Here is a 13,241-nt window from a genome sequence, read left to right on the forward strand (position 1 = left end):
TGATCTAGTGACGCACGCCGATAATATAATTATAATGGGGGACTTTAATATCCATATGAATACCCCATTGGACCCACCGTGCGTGGCGCTCCAGACTATAATTGATAGCTGTGGTCTTACACAAATAATAAATGAACCGACGCATCGCAGCGGTAATACGATAGACCTAGTGCTTGTCAGAGGTATCACCGTCTCCAAAGTTATGATAATCCCGTATACTAACGTAATGTCCGATCATTACCTTATAAAATTCGAAGTTCAGACTCATGTTCGGCAAGCTAATAATAATAATAACTGCTATAGCAGCCGCAACATTAATGCTGCCACAACGACGACTCTTGCGGACCTACTGCCCTCGGTAATGGCACCGTTCCCAAAGTATGTGGGCTCTATTGATAACCTCACTAACAACTTTAACAACGCCCTGCGCGAAACCATTGATAGTATAGCACCGCTGAAGTTAAAAAAGGCTCCAAAAAGGCGTACGCCATGGTTTACTGAAGAAACTAGAGCTCAGAAATTATTATGTAGAAAGCTGGAACGCAAATGGCGCACGACTAAACTTGAGGTGCACCATCAAGCATGGAGTGATAGTTTAATAACTTATAAACGCATGCTTACCTTAGCTGAAACAAATTATTACTCAAATTGTTACGTCTCGTCTCGATTACTGTAACGTATTATTTTCGGGTCTCCCCATGTCTAGCATTAAAAGATTACAGTTGGTACAAAATGCGGCTGCTAGACTTTTGACAAGAACAAGAAAGTTTGATCATATTACGCCTGTACTGGCTCACCTGCACTGGCTTCCTGTGCACTTAAGATGTGACTTTAAGGTTTTATTACTTACGTATAAAATACTACACGGTCTAGCTCCAGCCTATCTTGCCGATTGTATTGTACCGTATGTCCCGGCAAGAAATCTGCGTTCAAAAGACTCCGGCTTATTAGTGATTCCTAGAGCTCAAAAAAAGTCTGCGGGCTATAGAGCGTTTTCCGTTCGGGCTCCAGTACTCTGGAATGCCCTCCCGGTAACAGTTCGAGATGCTACCTCAGTAGAAGCATTTAAGTCTCATCTTAAAACTCATCTGTATACTCTAGCCTTTAAATAGACCTCCTTTTTAGACCAGTTGATCTGCCGCTTCTTTTCTTTCTCCTATGTCCCCCCCTCCCTTGTGGAGGGGGTCCGGTCCGATGACCATGGATGAAGTACTGACTGTCCAGAGTCGAGACCCAGGATGGACCGCTCGTCGGGACCCAGGATGGACCGCTCGCCTGTATCGGTTGGGGACATCTCTACGCTGCTGATCCGCTTCAGATGGTTTCCTGTGGACGGGACTCTCGCTGCTGTCTTGGAGCCACTATGGATTGAACTTTCACAGTATCATGTTGGACCCGCTCGACATCCATTGCTTTCGGTCCCCTAGAGGGGGGGGGGTTGCCCACATCTGAGGTCCTCTCCAAGGTTTCTCATAGTCAGCATTGTCGCTGGCGTCCCACTGAATGTGAATTCTCCCTGCCCACTGGGTGTGAGTTTTCCTTGCCCTTTTGTGGGTTCTTCCGAGGATGTTGTAGTCGTAATGATTTGTGCAGTCCTTTGAGACATTTGTGATTTGGGGCTATATAAATAAACATTGATTGATTGATTGATTGAAATCTCATCCGCATTAATAAAAACGATCCAAAATTTTTGTTTAGTACAGTAGCATCGCTAACCCAACAAGGGACTCCTTCCAGTAGCTCCACCCATTCGGCAGATGACTTTATGAAGTTCTTTAATAAGAAAATTGAACTTATTAGAAAGGAGATTAAAGACAATGCGTCCCAGTTACAACGGGGTTATAGTAACACAGATACGATTGTATATACGGCGGATACTGCAAATATCCAAAATAGTTTCTCTCGTTTTGATGAAATAACATTAGAAGGATTGTTACAACGTGTAAATGGAATAAAACAAACAACATGTTTACTTGACCCACTTCCTGGGAAACTTATCAAGGAGCTTTTTGTATTATTAGGTCCATCAGTGCTAAATATTATAAACGTATCACTTTCCTCGGGCACTGTTCCCGTTGCATTCAAAAAAGCGGTTATTCATCCTCTCCTTAAAAGACCTAACCTCGATCCTGACCTCATGGTAAACTACCGACCGGTGTCTCACCTTCCCTTTATTTCGAAAATCCTCGAAAAAATTGTTGCAGAGCAGCTAAATGAGCACTTAGCGTTTAACAATCTATGTGAAACCTTTCAATCCGGTTTCAGGGCAAATCACTCGACTGAGACAGCCCTCGCAAAATTGACTAATGATCTATTGCTAACGATGGACTCTGATGCGTCATCTATGTTGCTGCTCCTCGATCTTAGCGCTGCTTTCGATACCGTCGATCATAATATTTTATTAGAGCGTATCAAAATACAAATTGGTATGTCAGACTCAGCCCTGTCATGGTTTAACTCTTATCTTACTGATAGGATGCAGTGCGTCTCCTATAACAGTGTGACCTCGGACTATGTTAAGGTAACGTGTGGAGTTCCTCAGGGTTCGGTCCTTGGCTCTGTACTCTTCAGCATCTACATGCTGCCGCTAGGTGACGTCATACGCAAATACGGTATTAGCTTTCACTGTTATGCTGATGACACCCAACTTTACATGCCCCTAAAGCTGACCAACACGCCGGACTGTAGTCAGTTGGAAGCGTGTCTTAATGAAATTAAACAATGGATGTCCGCTAACTTTTTGCAACTCAATGCCAAAAAAACGGAAATGCTGATTATCGGTCCTGCTAGACACCGACCTCTATTTAATAATACAACTTTAACATTTGACAACCAAATCATAAAACAAGGTGACTCTGTAAAAAATCTGGGTATTATCTTCGACCCAACTCTCTCCTTTGAGTCACACATTAAAAGCGTTACTAAAACGGCCTTCTTTCATCTCCGTAATATCGCTAAAATTCGCTCCTTTTTGTCCACTAAAGACGCCGAGATCATTATCCATGCGTTTGTTACGTCTCGTCTCGATTACTGTAACGTATTATTTTCGGGTCTCCCCATGTCTAGCATTAAAAGATTACAGTTGGTACAAAATGCGGCTGCTAGACTTTTGACAAGAACAAGAAAGTTTGATCATATTACGCCTGTACTGGCTCACCTGCACTGGCTTCCTGTGCACTTAAGATGTGACTTTAAGGTTTTACTACTTACGTATGAAATACTACACGGTCTAGCTCCAGCCTATCTTGCCGATTGTATTGTACCGTATGTCCCGGCAAGAAATCTGCGTTCAAAAGACTCCGGCTTATTAGTGATTCCTAGAGCTCAAAAAAAGTCTGCGGGCTATAGAGCGTTTTCCGTTCGGGCTCCAGTACTCTGGAATGCCCTCCCGGTAACAGTTCGAGATGCTACCTCAGTAGAAGCATTTAAGTCTCATCTTAAAACTCATCTGTATACTCTAGCCTTTAAATAGACCTCCTTTTTAGACCAGTTGATCTGCCGCTTCTTTTCTTTCTCCTATGTCCCCCCCTCCCTTGTGGAGGGGGTCCGGTCCGATGACCATGGATGAAGTACTGACTGTCCAGAGTCGAGACCCAGGATGGACCGCTCGTCGGGACCCAGGATGGACCGCTCGCCTGTATCGGTTGGGGACATCTCTACGCTGCTGATCCGCTTGAGATGGTTTCCTGTGGACGGGACTCTCACTGCTGTCTTGGAGCCACTATGGATTGAACTTTCACAGTATCATGTTAGACCCGCTCGACATCCATTGCTTTCGGTCCCCTAGAGGGGGGGGGTTGCCCACATCTGAGGTCCTCTCCAAGGTTTCTCATAGTCAGCATTGTCACTGGCGTCCCACTGAATGTGAATTCTCCCTGCCCACTGGGTGTGAGTTTTCCTTGCCCTTTTGTGGGTTCTTCCGAGGATGTTGTAGTCGTAATGATTTGTGCAGTCCTTTGAGACATTTGTGATTTGGGGCTATATAAATAAACATTGATTGATGATTGATTGAACCTTCAAACACAGATGCAAAGGAATTACAGACGCTATTTCTAGCGACGTGCAGCGTATATACCACAAGAAATAAATGTAGTTTACACGACAGTGACGTTACCATATATTAACGTGCAACAACACATCGTATATGGCTGATTTACGGCGACAAAAACTAATCAGAAGCGCTAACAATGGATGTTACAGAAGCCGACATCCAGAGTTAAATCCGACTCGAGGCACGTTACAGCTGAAATTCCATTTAGGAACTTGGAAATTCCGTCTTCCCAGTACAAATGAAACACACTATTAACGCGCTAATTCCGGGTTCATAGAGAACATGCCATTGTATGAATGGATGGACAGGACTCTTCCTTTTGCATTTAGGTGCTTTAAAGTTTGAGGTTCCCTTTGTTACTCAAATTAAATTTGAATTTTTTTTAAACATATTTCTTAGGTTTTTTTTAAGTTTAGTTAGCACACCAGGCCACTTCCTGTTGTGTGGACAACAGGTCCGTACCATTTTTTTTGTTCAGGGGTGATGTAACAACCCTCTTGTAATTAACTTAATTAGACAAACTAAAGACGTAGTGCATGTTTCTGTTACAATTCGTGTGGACAAGAAGTAGAGATGTCCGATAATGGCTTTTTTGCCCATATCCGATATTCCGATATGGTCCAACTCTTAATTACCGATACTGATATCAACCACAATATATACAGTCTTGGAATTAAACACATTATTATGCCTAATTTTGTTGTGATACCCCGCCGGATGCATTTAAACAATGCAACAAGGTTTTCCAAAATAAATCAACTCAAGTTATGAAAAAAATGCCAACATGGCACTGCCATATTTATTATTGAAGTCACAAAGTGCATTAATTTTTTATCATGCCTTAAATCAGCAGCTTAGAATTGGGACATCCTCTTCCTGAGAGAGCATGAGGAAGTTGAGTTGGGCAGGGTTGGGGAGGGGCAGGGGTGGGGCAGGGCTGTGGGGGTAGCGTGTAGCGGGGGTGTATATTGTAGCGTCCCGGAAGAGTTAGTGATGCAAGGGGTTCTGGGTATTTGTTATGTTGTGTTTATGTTGTTTTACGGTGCAGATTTCCTCCCGAAATGTGTCTGTCATTCTTGTTTGGTCTGGGTTCACAGTGTGGCGCATTTTTTTAACAGTGTTAAAGTTGCTTATACGGCCACCCTCAGTGTGACCTGTACGGCTGTTGACCAAGTATCCCTTGCATTCACTTGTGTGTGTGAAAAGCCGTAGATATTATGTGATTGGGCCGGCACGCAAAGGCAGTGCCTTTAAGGTTTATTGGCGCTCTATACTTCTCTCTTCGTCTGTGTTTAAGTCATGAATTTTACTTTTTGAAAGCAATACCGATAATTTTGAAAGCGATACCAATAATTTTAAAGCATTTATCGGCCGATAATATCGGCAGTCCGATATTATTGGACATCTCTAACAAGAAGCATTAGATATTTAATTGTTTGTCCGTTACTTTGTGAGCATACCACTTCCTGGATTGCACAGGATGATGTGAGACGATGGAATATAAGACCTTTTTTTTTTATTACAGAACAGGTACACCAATTTTATTGTGACTCAGTCTGCGAAAAAGGCAAAATAAACTTCTTGCAAAAAAAAAAAAATTGAGGCTTGCCATTTTAGGTCTGCTCGGTAGCATTGCTAGCATGCTACTTTGTAGTAAATGGGGGAAAAAGGAAAAATGCTAACAGTAGCATTTTGGAGCACCAGAATAATTCCATTGTGATTCAAAACAACAAAACTGGAAAATGTGCCATATTTGTTAATAGTTTTGTATCAAACAATTTTTTTCAGGTTTCCAAATAAACAGCACTCGAAACAATACCCACATACCTAAAACTGTAATTATTTAAAGATAGGCTCCCCAAAGTTCACCGGTTATTTTCTCAGCATCTGCCTTACAGTATGTTAAACGTCATTGCCATATTACACGCCATAAAAGTGACAAACAACAAAGAAAATAACATTTGCCTTTCCTGCTGGCCTGACATAAATTATGATCATAAATTGATAAGTTCATTTGATTTATTTTTACCTAAATGTACACACGTATTCATCATGATCTCTTCAGTCATATTAGGCTCTAGTTTTGCTCTTTTTACGTTAGAGGTTTTATTTGATAAGAATTTAGCTGGATTGTTGCCAGTGCTGGTTGAAATCTGCCGAGGCCTTCTGAATCAACAACGCGGTGATCTGTGCACATACAGTTGATAGACAGTTGCAATAGCAAATCAGCGTTTGAGTTGTTGACAGTAGCCATTCTCGGTTGCTTTGCATTGAAATGATGAACTTGATTTTCACGCCTCCTGTGATTGGATACTTACCGTATTTTCCAGACATAAGGCGCACCGGATTATAAGGCGCACTGCCGATGAATGGTCTATTTTCCATTTTTTCCTCCAGAAACAACAACACCAGAAATGTGTCTCTTGAAAAAACGTCTGACCGGAACTCTAAAGTTCCTTGAATGAATAATCTAAACTTACTACACCGGTATAATTTAGTGCTTTCATGGTGGGTTTACTGACAGATACAAGTAAGAACCTTACACTACTTTACATTAGAAATGGCAACAGCCGAGGATGAATGCCGCATAACAAGAAGATAGAGAAAAAGAAAAAGCTTATCGACAATATTGTCTCCACGGACTACAAAGGCGGGGACGCGCAATTTTTCAGGATTTATGCTGATCCCAAATGCAGATCAGCAGGTACCAGGAGGTAAGAATGGTTGCTTTTGCATAATATTGAAAAACAAAATGCCAGATATGTTTTGCCTTATACACACACCATAATAATACTTGTATGCTAAAGCACATTAAACGCTGCAGCCTGCACTTATCTTTTATGTTTGACTACCATCTACTCATCACACTTATCACTACACCATGTACCACATAAAATTGCTTCGAGGTGGGTAAGCTCAACCAAACGTATTCCTTACATTAGGCGCACCGGGCTATAAGGCGCAGTGTCGATTTGATTGATTGATTCAAACTTTTATTAGTAGATTGCACAGTACAGTACATATTCTGTACAATTGACCACTAAATAGTAACCCCCAAATACGTTTTTTGACTTGTTTAAGTCAGGGTCCACGTTAATCAATTCATGGTAGCATCGAGTTTTGAGAAAGAAAATTTTTTCAAGTGCGCCCTTTAGACCGGAAAATATGGTAGTTGTTACTCACACAAGTGAGTATCCAATCACAGGTTATGAGTTGCAAAAGCAGGAAGTGCCGCACCGGAGCCATACCAGGCTAGCAGAGAAATCTGATATCTACTCGCTGTTACGACTCGGAGTAAGGAGAGGACCCAGATGTAGAGAGGAAGTTAAAAAAAATAAAGCTTTTATTTTGAAATAACTTTTTTACCTCCGGTACAAAAAGTAATTCGTAAAATCAATACCATATGCGGAAAATAATTCCGAGAATAAACAGGTAATCAAAATCACTCCAAAAAATAAGGAGGAATACTAATCTAAGAATAACTAACAAAAATAGAATCTCTATAAGAATTAACCAAAAGCACTCCAAAAGGAGGAAAAAAACACAAACGATCTATGTATAACACTAACTAGGAATAAACAAAAAATAACTCAATCAATGAAGCAAACAATACGAAATTTGGAAAAACAAAAACTCACCAATTAGGTAGACGAAGGATAACAAAGGACGCTCGAAGGAGGAAAAAAGTAAACTCAAAATTACAGCAAAAGACAGCTTGATCCAAAAAGGGGAACTAGGGAAATAGGAGCAAGACAAAGAGGTTTTCATGGACATGGACGTGGACGCTAGAAAGGCACAATAGACGAGACAATCTGGCACAGGACAAGAGGAGGCATGAGCTTAAATAGGATATAGGTATGATGGGAAACAGGTGGAAACAATCAGGGATCAGGGATGACGTTAGACTGGTGACACATGAGGAAGGGCCCGTGATCTGAAACAAGAGGGTAGCTTTTCAATTGATTGATTGATTGATACTTTTATTAGTAGATTGCACAGTACAGTACATATTCCGTACAATTGACCACTAAATGGTAACACCCGAATAAGTTTTTCAACTTGTTTAAGTCGGGGTCCACGTTAATCAATTCAAAATAAAACACGTAACTCACAAGACAGAAAAACCAAGACAAGACTTCCCTCACCGCGGTGTGACACTTGCTTTTTTAACCCACAACGAAGGTGAGCAAAATTGTGTTCAAGTTGCAGATATATTGTATATTTGCAAGGCCATTTTCAAGAAGGACATTTCAAAAGCAGCTGGATCTCATGAGACTTTGTCTGCCAACCCCCGAGCTTGCTAACCTGTCCCAGCCGGATTAACGGTTTGATACCACTTACCACATCAAATTGACTCAACCACTGGCTTACGGTTTCCAATTGGTGCTGCAAATTGTTAGTTTAAATATATGTATATATATATTTTTTCCAATTATTTTAATGTTGACAGTACCGCATAGATATGTTTTTTTTATTGATATGATAGCCCGTTTTGTACATTATTGAGATGATTCGAAGCCCAATAGTGCATTTCTGTAATGTATTCCTCCAATAAGGTTTTATGAGAGGTTTTTATTTAATTCTGACCAAATAGGACATCACTGAAGGCCTCGGTGTGACATACACTCAAATGTGAAACATTTTTCAATCTTTCTGGGACATTTCTGTAGAATCATTCTGTGCTTTAGTAAAATTATCTTTTCTCTTTTGTGGTTTTCTTTGCTAATTAGGGGGTCTATTGTTTTATTTGTTCATGGAGGGCAAAGGAAACAGACGCGTAGCATTAAAATGTGACTTTTTTTTTCCAGCCAGTCATCGAGGAATATGATTTAAAAAATTAAATATGTTAAATATGTTTTGTTATTTACTGAATTGTGGATTTAATAAGTAACAATAAGAAAATTGCGGTCCCTAATTATGATGAAAAATTATGATGAAAAATACAACAAGTGATGCCTAACTTGATCAAATATTGTTGTGCATGTGTTCCTAATGTACAGGTGCATTTTTGACAGTCTGTCTCTCTGCATCGCCACATAGCGTGTCACTGATGCGGTCCGACTTACAGTAAAAAAAAAAGTCGACGCATCCCTCGAAAAAGACATTTCAGCACAGCGACTGATGAGCCGAATTGGTCGTCACAACACAACGCTGCCCGCTGCAGCCATATTTTGTTGTTATGCAAGGTCAAAGGTATCTAATGGATCCACTCAGAATCTCTACGTCTCCCATGAGTCCAGGATTCTTCGGAGACCTGGAAAGACGTCCACATCTTGACAAAAGCGAAGACTGAGAGTGGACTCAGCGAGGACGTCAAGGTGTCGTCCATAAGACGGCATCCTGTCAAGACAGAGCGTTACAAATTCAAACTTTCAAACTAAAACCGTCTCCAGTCCACAACTCTTGACTTGGAGTGATTGCCATTGGTGCAAAGTATTGACTCTGCCGTTTGACAACAATAATGCTCCAACACTGGAGAGTGTACTATTTTAACCAGTGGAATGCGAACTTGAAGCTTTTCTGATCACTAATCACAATGTCTTGTCTGCGTTGTAGGCCATGGAACGATGTCAGACCTAAAATGTCAGCAGCAACAGAGATCAAAAGACTTAATTTCACTCCTGCAGACCAAGGAACAAACCTATTAAATGCCAAAGGTAGCTGAGATCAAAGGTCAAGTCAGGAATTGTTCTTTTTCAGTGTTTTTTGCTAGTTTATGACTCATCGTTTGTTTCATAAAAAACATGTGTCCCAGACAGAACAATGCTGATTTTCTATTGATGTCTGACACAACATACCAGAGGTAGCAGAGATCGGATTTTCAGGAGGTCAAAGTTCTTTCTTCGTGTTTAATTTCTCAGGGCGATCAATTGATCGCAACTGGATTGTTTGGCTTGTCTTGGAAGACGTTTTGCCTCTCATCTGAGTAGTCAGATCTAATCTTAAACTTTGATTGGTCAGATCTAGTCTTAGACTTAGTTTAGTCACATCTAGTCTTGACTTAGATTGGTCAGATCTAGTCTTAGACTTAGATTGGTCAGATCTAGGTCTTAAACTTTGATTGGTCAGATTTAGTTTAAACCTTTAATTGGTCACATCTAATCTTAGATTGGTCATATCTAGTCTTAGATTGATCACATCTAGTCTTAGACTGATATTGGTCATATCTAGTCTTAGACTAAGATTCGTCCCATCTAGTCATAGACTTAGATTGGTTACATCTACCCTTAGACTTAGATTGATCAGATCTAGTCTTAGACTTTGAATGGTCACATTTAGTCTTAGACTTTGATTGGTCACATCTAGTCATAAACTTAGATTGGTTCCATCTAGTCTTAGATTGGTCAGATCTAGTCTTAAACCTTGATTGGTCACATCTTGTCTTAGATCTGTCACATCTAGTCTTAGATCTATATTGGTCACATCTAGTCTTAGACTTAGATCGGTAACATCTAGTCTTAGACTTAGATTGGTCAGTTTTATTATTAGACTTTGATTAGTCACATCTCGTCTTAGATTGGTTACATTTAGTCTTAGACGGAGATTGGTCACATCTAGTCTTAGACTTTGATTGGTCACATCTAGTCTTAGACTTAGATTGGTCATATCTAGTCTTAGATAGGTCACATCTGGTCTTAGACTGAGATTGGTCTGAGATTGGTCACATCTGGGTTTAGGCTTAGAATGGTCACATCAAGTCCAGTGGTGAGTGCCAAAACCCCAAATATTTATACTCCAAGACCAGGAAGGTATCCCTGGGCAAGGAGGATTTCGCCCTATCGTAGTGAGAAAAACTGTTTTGAAGCAAACGAGCAATTCTACCGTCAAATCCAGTGACGGTCGTTGAAGTGTAATTTCCCCTCGTTAGCATTGAGGTATTGTGTGACAGAACGATCGCTGTGGATCGACGACTACCAGCCCAAAACAGTCGCAATCCCCCCATCTAACGATTATTTTAGTTTAACGATTATCTAACTAATCTTTCACACCAGTTCAATGAAATTATACTAATTCGTCCGAGCGAGATCCCTAACGGTTTCAAGTGACACACATAGCATGATAACTCATTTTGGACTAATGTTTTGCACAGTGTCAGGAATTACTTTGAAAAGCTAAACAAAAATTTACTTTTTGAAGTTTTCTTTCAATAGCAGTTCCTTTTCAATACATCGGTACAAGAACCCTACTGATATTGAAAAGTCGCTAACACAAGGCAGACTAAGCTAGTTTAAATTGATTCTGCTCTCTTTCAGCGTTCTAACAGCAAGTTTTTACAGCAATCTTTCCATTTGTATTGTCAGTGTCATATCATTGTCATCATCCCACCATGTGTTCCTGAAACAAATATATTTTGACACAAGATGGTTAAGGTCAAATCTATCAGAGGCTTTTGTTTTACACAGGAAGTCATTTCTGGAGTGATTGGTTGAGTGGTCCTGCTTCGTACCTGTGAGGATGTCCACGTCAATGCCTGCTAGTCTGCAAGAGAAGAAGAAATTATCATTGAATGTCATCACGGCAGGGTACAGAACCCAACCAGCAGATGATTGTCATTAACCACGTCTTGCCTTGCTTTGCTGCTTAATTAAATCAAACAATACATTAGAACGAGAGTAGGTTAGCAAAGCAGATGTGTGAATTGCACTGCAGCTGTAAAAAACCCTTTACACATTATTGTAAAGGATTCGGACTACATCGGCAGACATGCTTCCAGCCAAATGGGGTTTAATGGCCTCTCTTGTTTGGCAACCACTTCTTTTTTGTTGTCCATTTTTTATGAGCAGAAGGGTTTATGGAAATTTACCTTTTCTGACAGTCTTGGACTGACTGGCAGCCACGGCGTTCAGGTCTGTAGGGAGACCCACGTACACTCCACCATAGTTCCTAAATGGACAGTATACATCCGGGAAATCATCATGAGTTGTTTGTCTGATATACTCATCTTTTTTTGATTTATTGTCTGATATACTGTTTGATATATTGATTTATTGTTTGTCTGATATACCCATCAATTCATTTGTATTCTCAGGACATTCAGAAAAACGTTTCACACCCATCTTAGCCAAATCTATCAGTTCGTACTCAGAGCTAGACTGAGGGGATGGTGCTGGACACACAGTATTTATTTATCCCACAGCAAGAATACAGGTTATACAGTAGTTTGGTTGGAATCTGTGTATCATTCATTTATAACAGTGGTCTAAAACTCAATTTACCTGGGGGCCATTGGATGCAGAAACTGGGTGAGGCTGGGCCGCAAGAAAAGATTTCTTACAAAAATCTAACATGCACTTTTTATTGAATTCACCTTCTTTGAATGGTTTTCCCGCCCTAGCTACATACTTTCCAACTCATGTGATCTTTTAGGGAAACACCCGAATATCAGTGCCCCTCCCGGGGCAATCATACTCCCGAATTTCACCCAGACAATATTGTTAACAACATTGTAAAGGGCGTGCCTAAATGGCACCGCTTTTAGCATCCCATACAACCTGATGTCTCGTCCGCTTTCCCACCATATAAACAGTGTGCCGGCACAGTCACATATTGTACGGGGCTACTGCAGGCTCACAGAGGTGACTGCAAGACATACTTCATCAACAGCCATACAAGTCACACTGAGGGTGGCCGTGTAAAAAACTATCACTGTTACAAATATGTGCCACACTGTGAACCCACACCAAACAAGATTTACAAACACATTTTGGGAGAACATCTGAACCGTAACACAACATAAACACGACAGAACAAATACCCAGAATCCGATGCAGCCCTAACTCTTCCGGGCTACAATCTTGAGCACAAAACAGGGACAGGATGGCAGGATTTTCAGATGGGAAAAAAAAAGATAATTAAATAAGTACAAATATTTTTTTATTAAACTGTTAAATGAATCCCTAGTCATTCAAGTGGGGGGAGCTGGTTTTCAGCTACTCTCTAACACAGGGGTGCCCACACCTTTTCTGCAGGTGAGCTACTTTTCAATCAACCTAGACGAGGGGTTTCACCTCTTTCATATATATCATTTATATTTTTTTACTTATGAAATTGACGTTTTTGTTAACAAGTTAAAAGGTGTTTAATGATACAACAAGCAACTTTCATGAAGACAAGACTATAAGTTGGTGTATTACCTGATTCTGATGACTTTCAATGATTAGAATCAGACAGTAGTGCTGATAACGTCCAC

At 40.5% G+C, this 13,241-nt stretch overlaps 1 protein-coding gene across 2 annotated transcripts in view; it reads right to left on the reverse strand.

Annotated features, from left to right (window-relative positions):
* Positions 1–13,241, reverse strand: part of LOC133562905 (uncharacterized) — a 205,273-nt gene that overhangs the window by 106,265 nt on the left and 85,767 nt on the right. The window contains exons 4-6 of one of the 2 annotated variants that reach the window (XR_009808941.1): positions 11,856–11,935; positions 11,499–11,530; positions 4,015–9,391 (exon numbers count right to left, since the gene is read on the reverse strand). The exons of the other annotated variant lie outside the window; for it this stretch is intronic. The gene's annotated coding sequence lies outside the window, so the exon portion shown is untranslated. The remainder of the gene's footprint in view (positions 1–4,014; positions 9,392–11,498; positions 11,531–11,855; positions 11,936–13,241) is intronic. 2 annotated transcript variants of the gene reach the window in all.

Source organism: Nerophis ophidion, linkage group LG12 (assembly GCF_033978795.1).
Source record: "Nerophis ophidion isolate RoL-2023_Sa linkage group LG12, RoL_Noph_v1.0, whole genome shotgun sequence".
Taxonomy (NCBI): domain Eukaryota; kingdom Metazoa; phylum Chordata; class Actinopteri; order Syngnathiformes; family Syngnathidae; genus Nerophis; species Nerophis ophidion.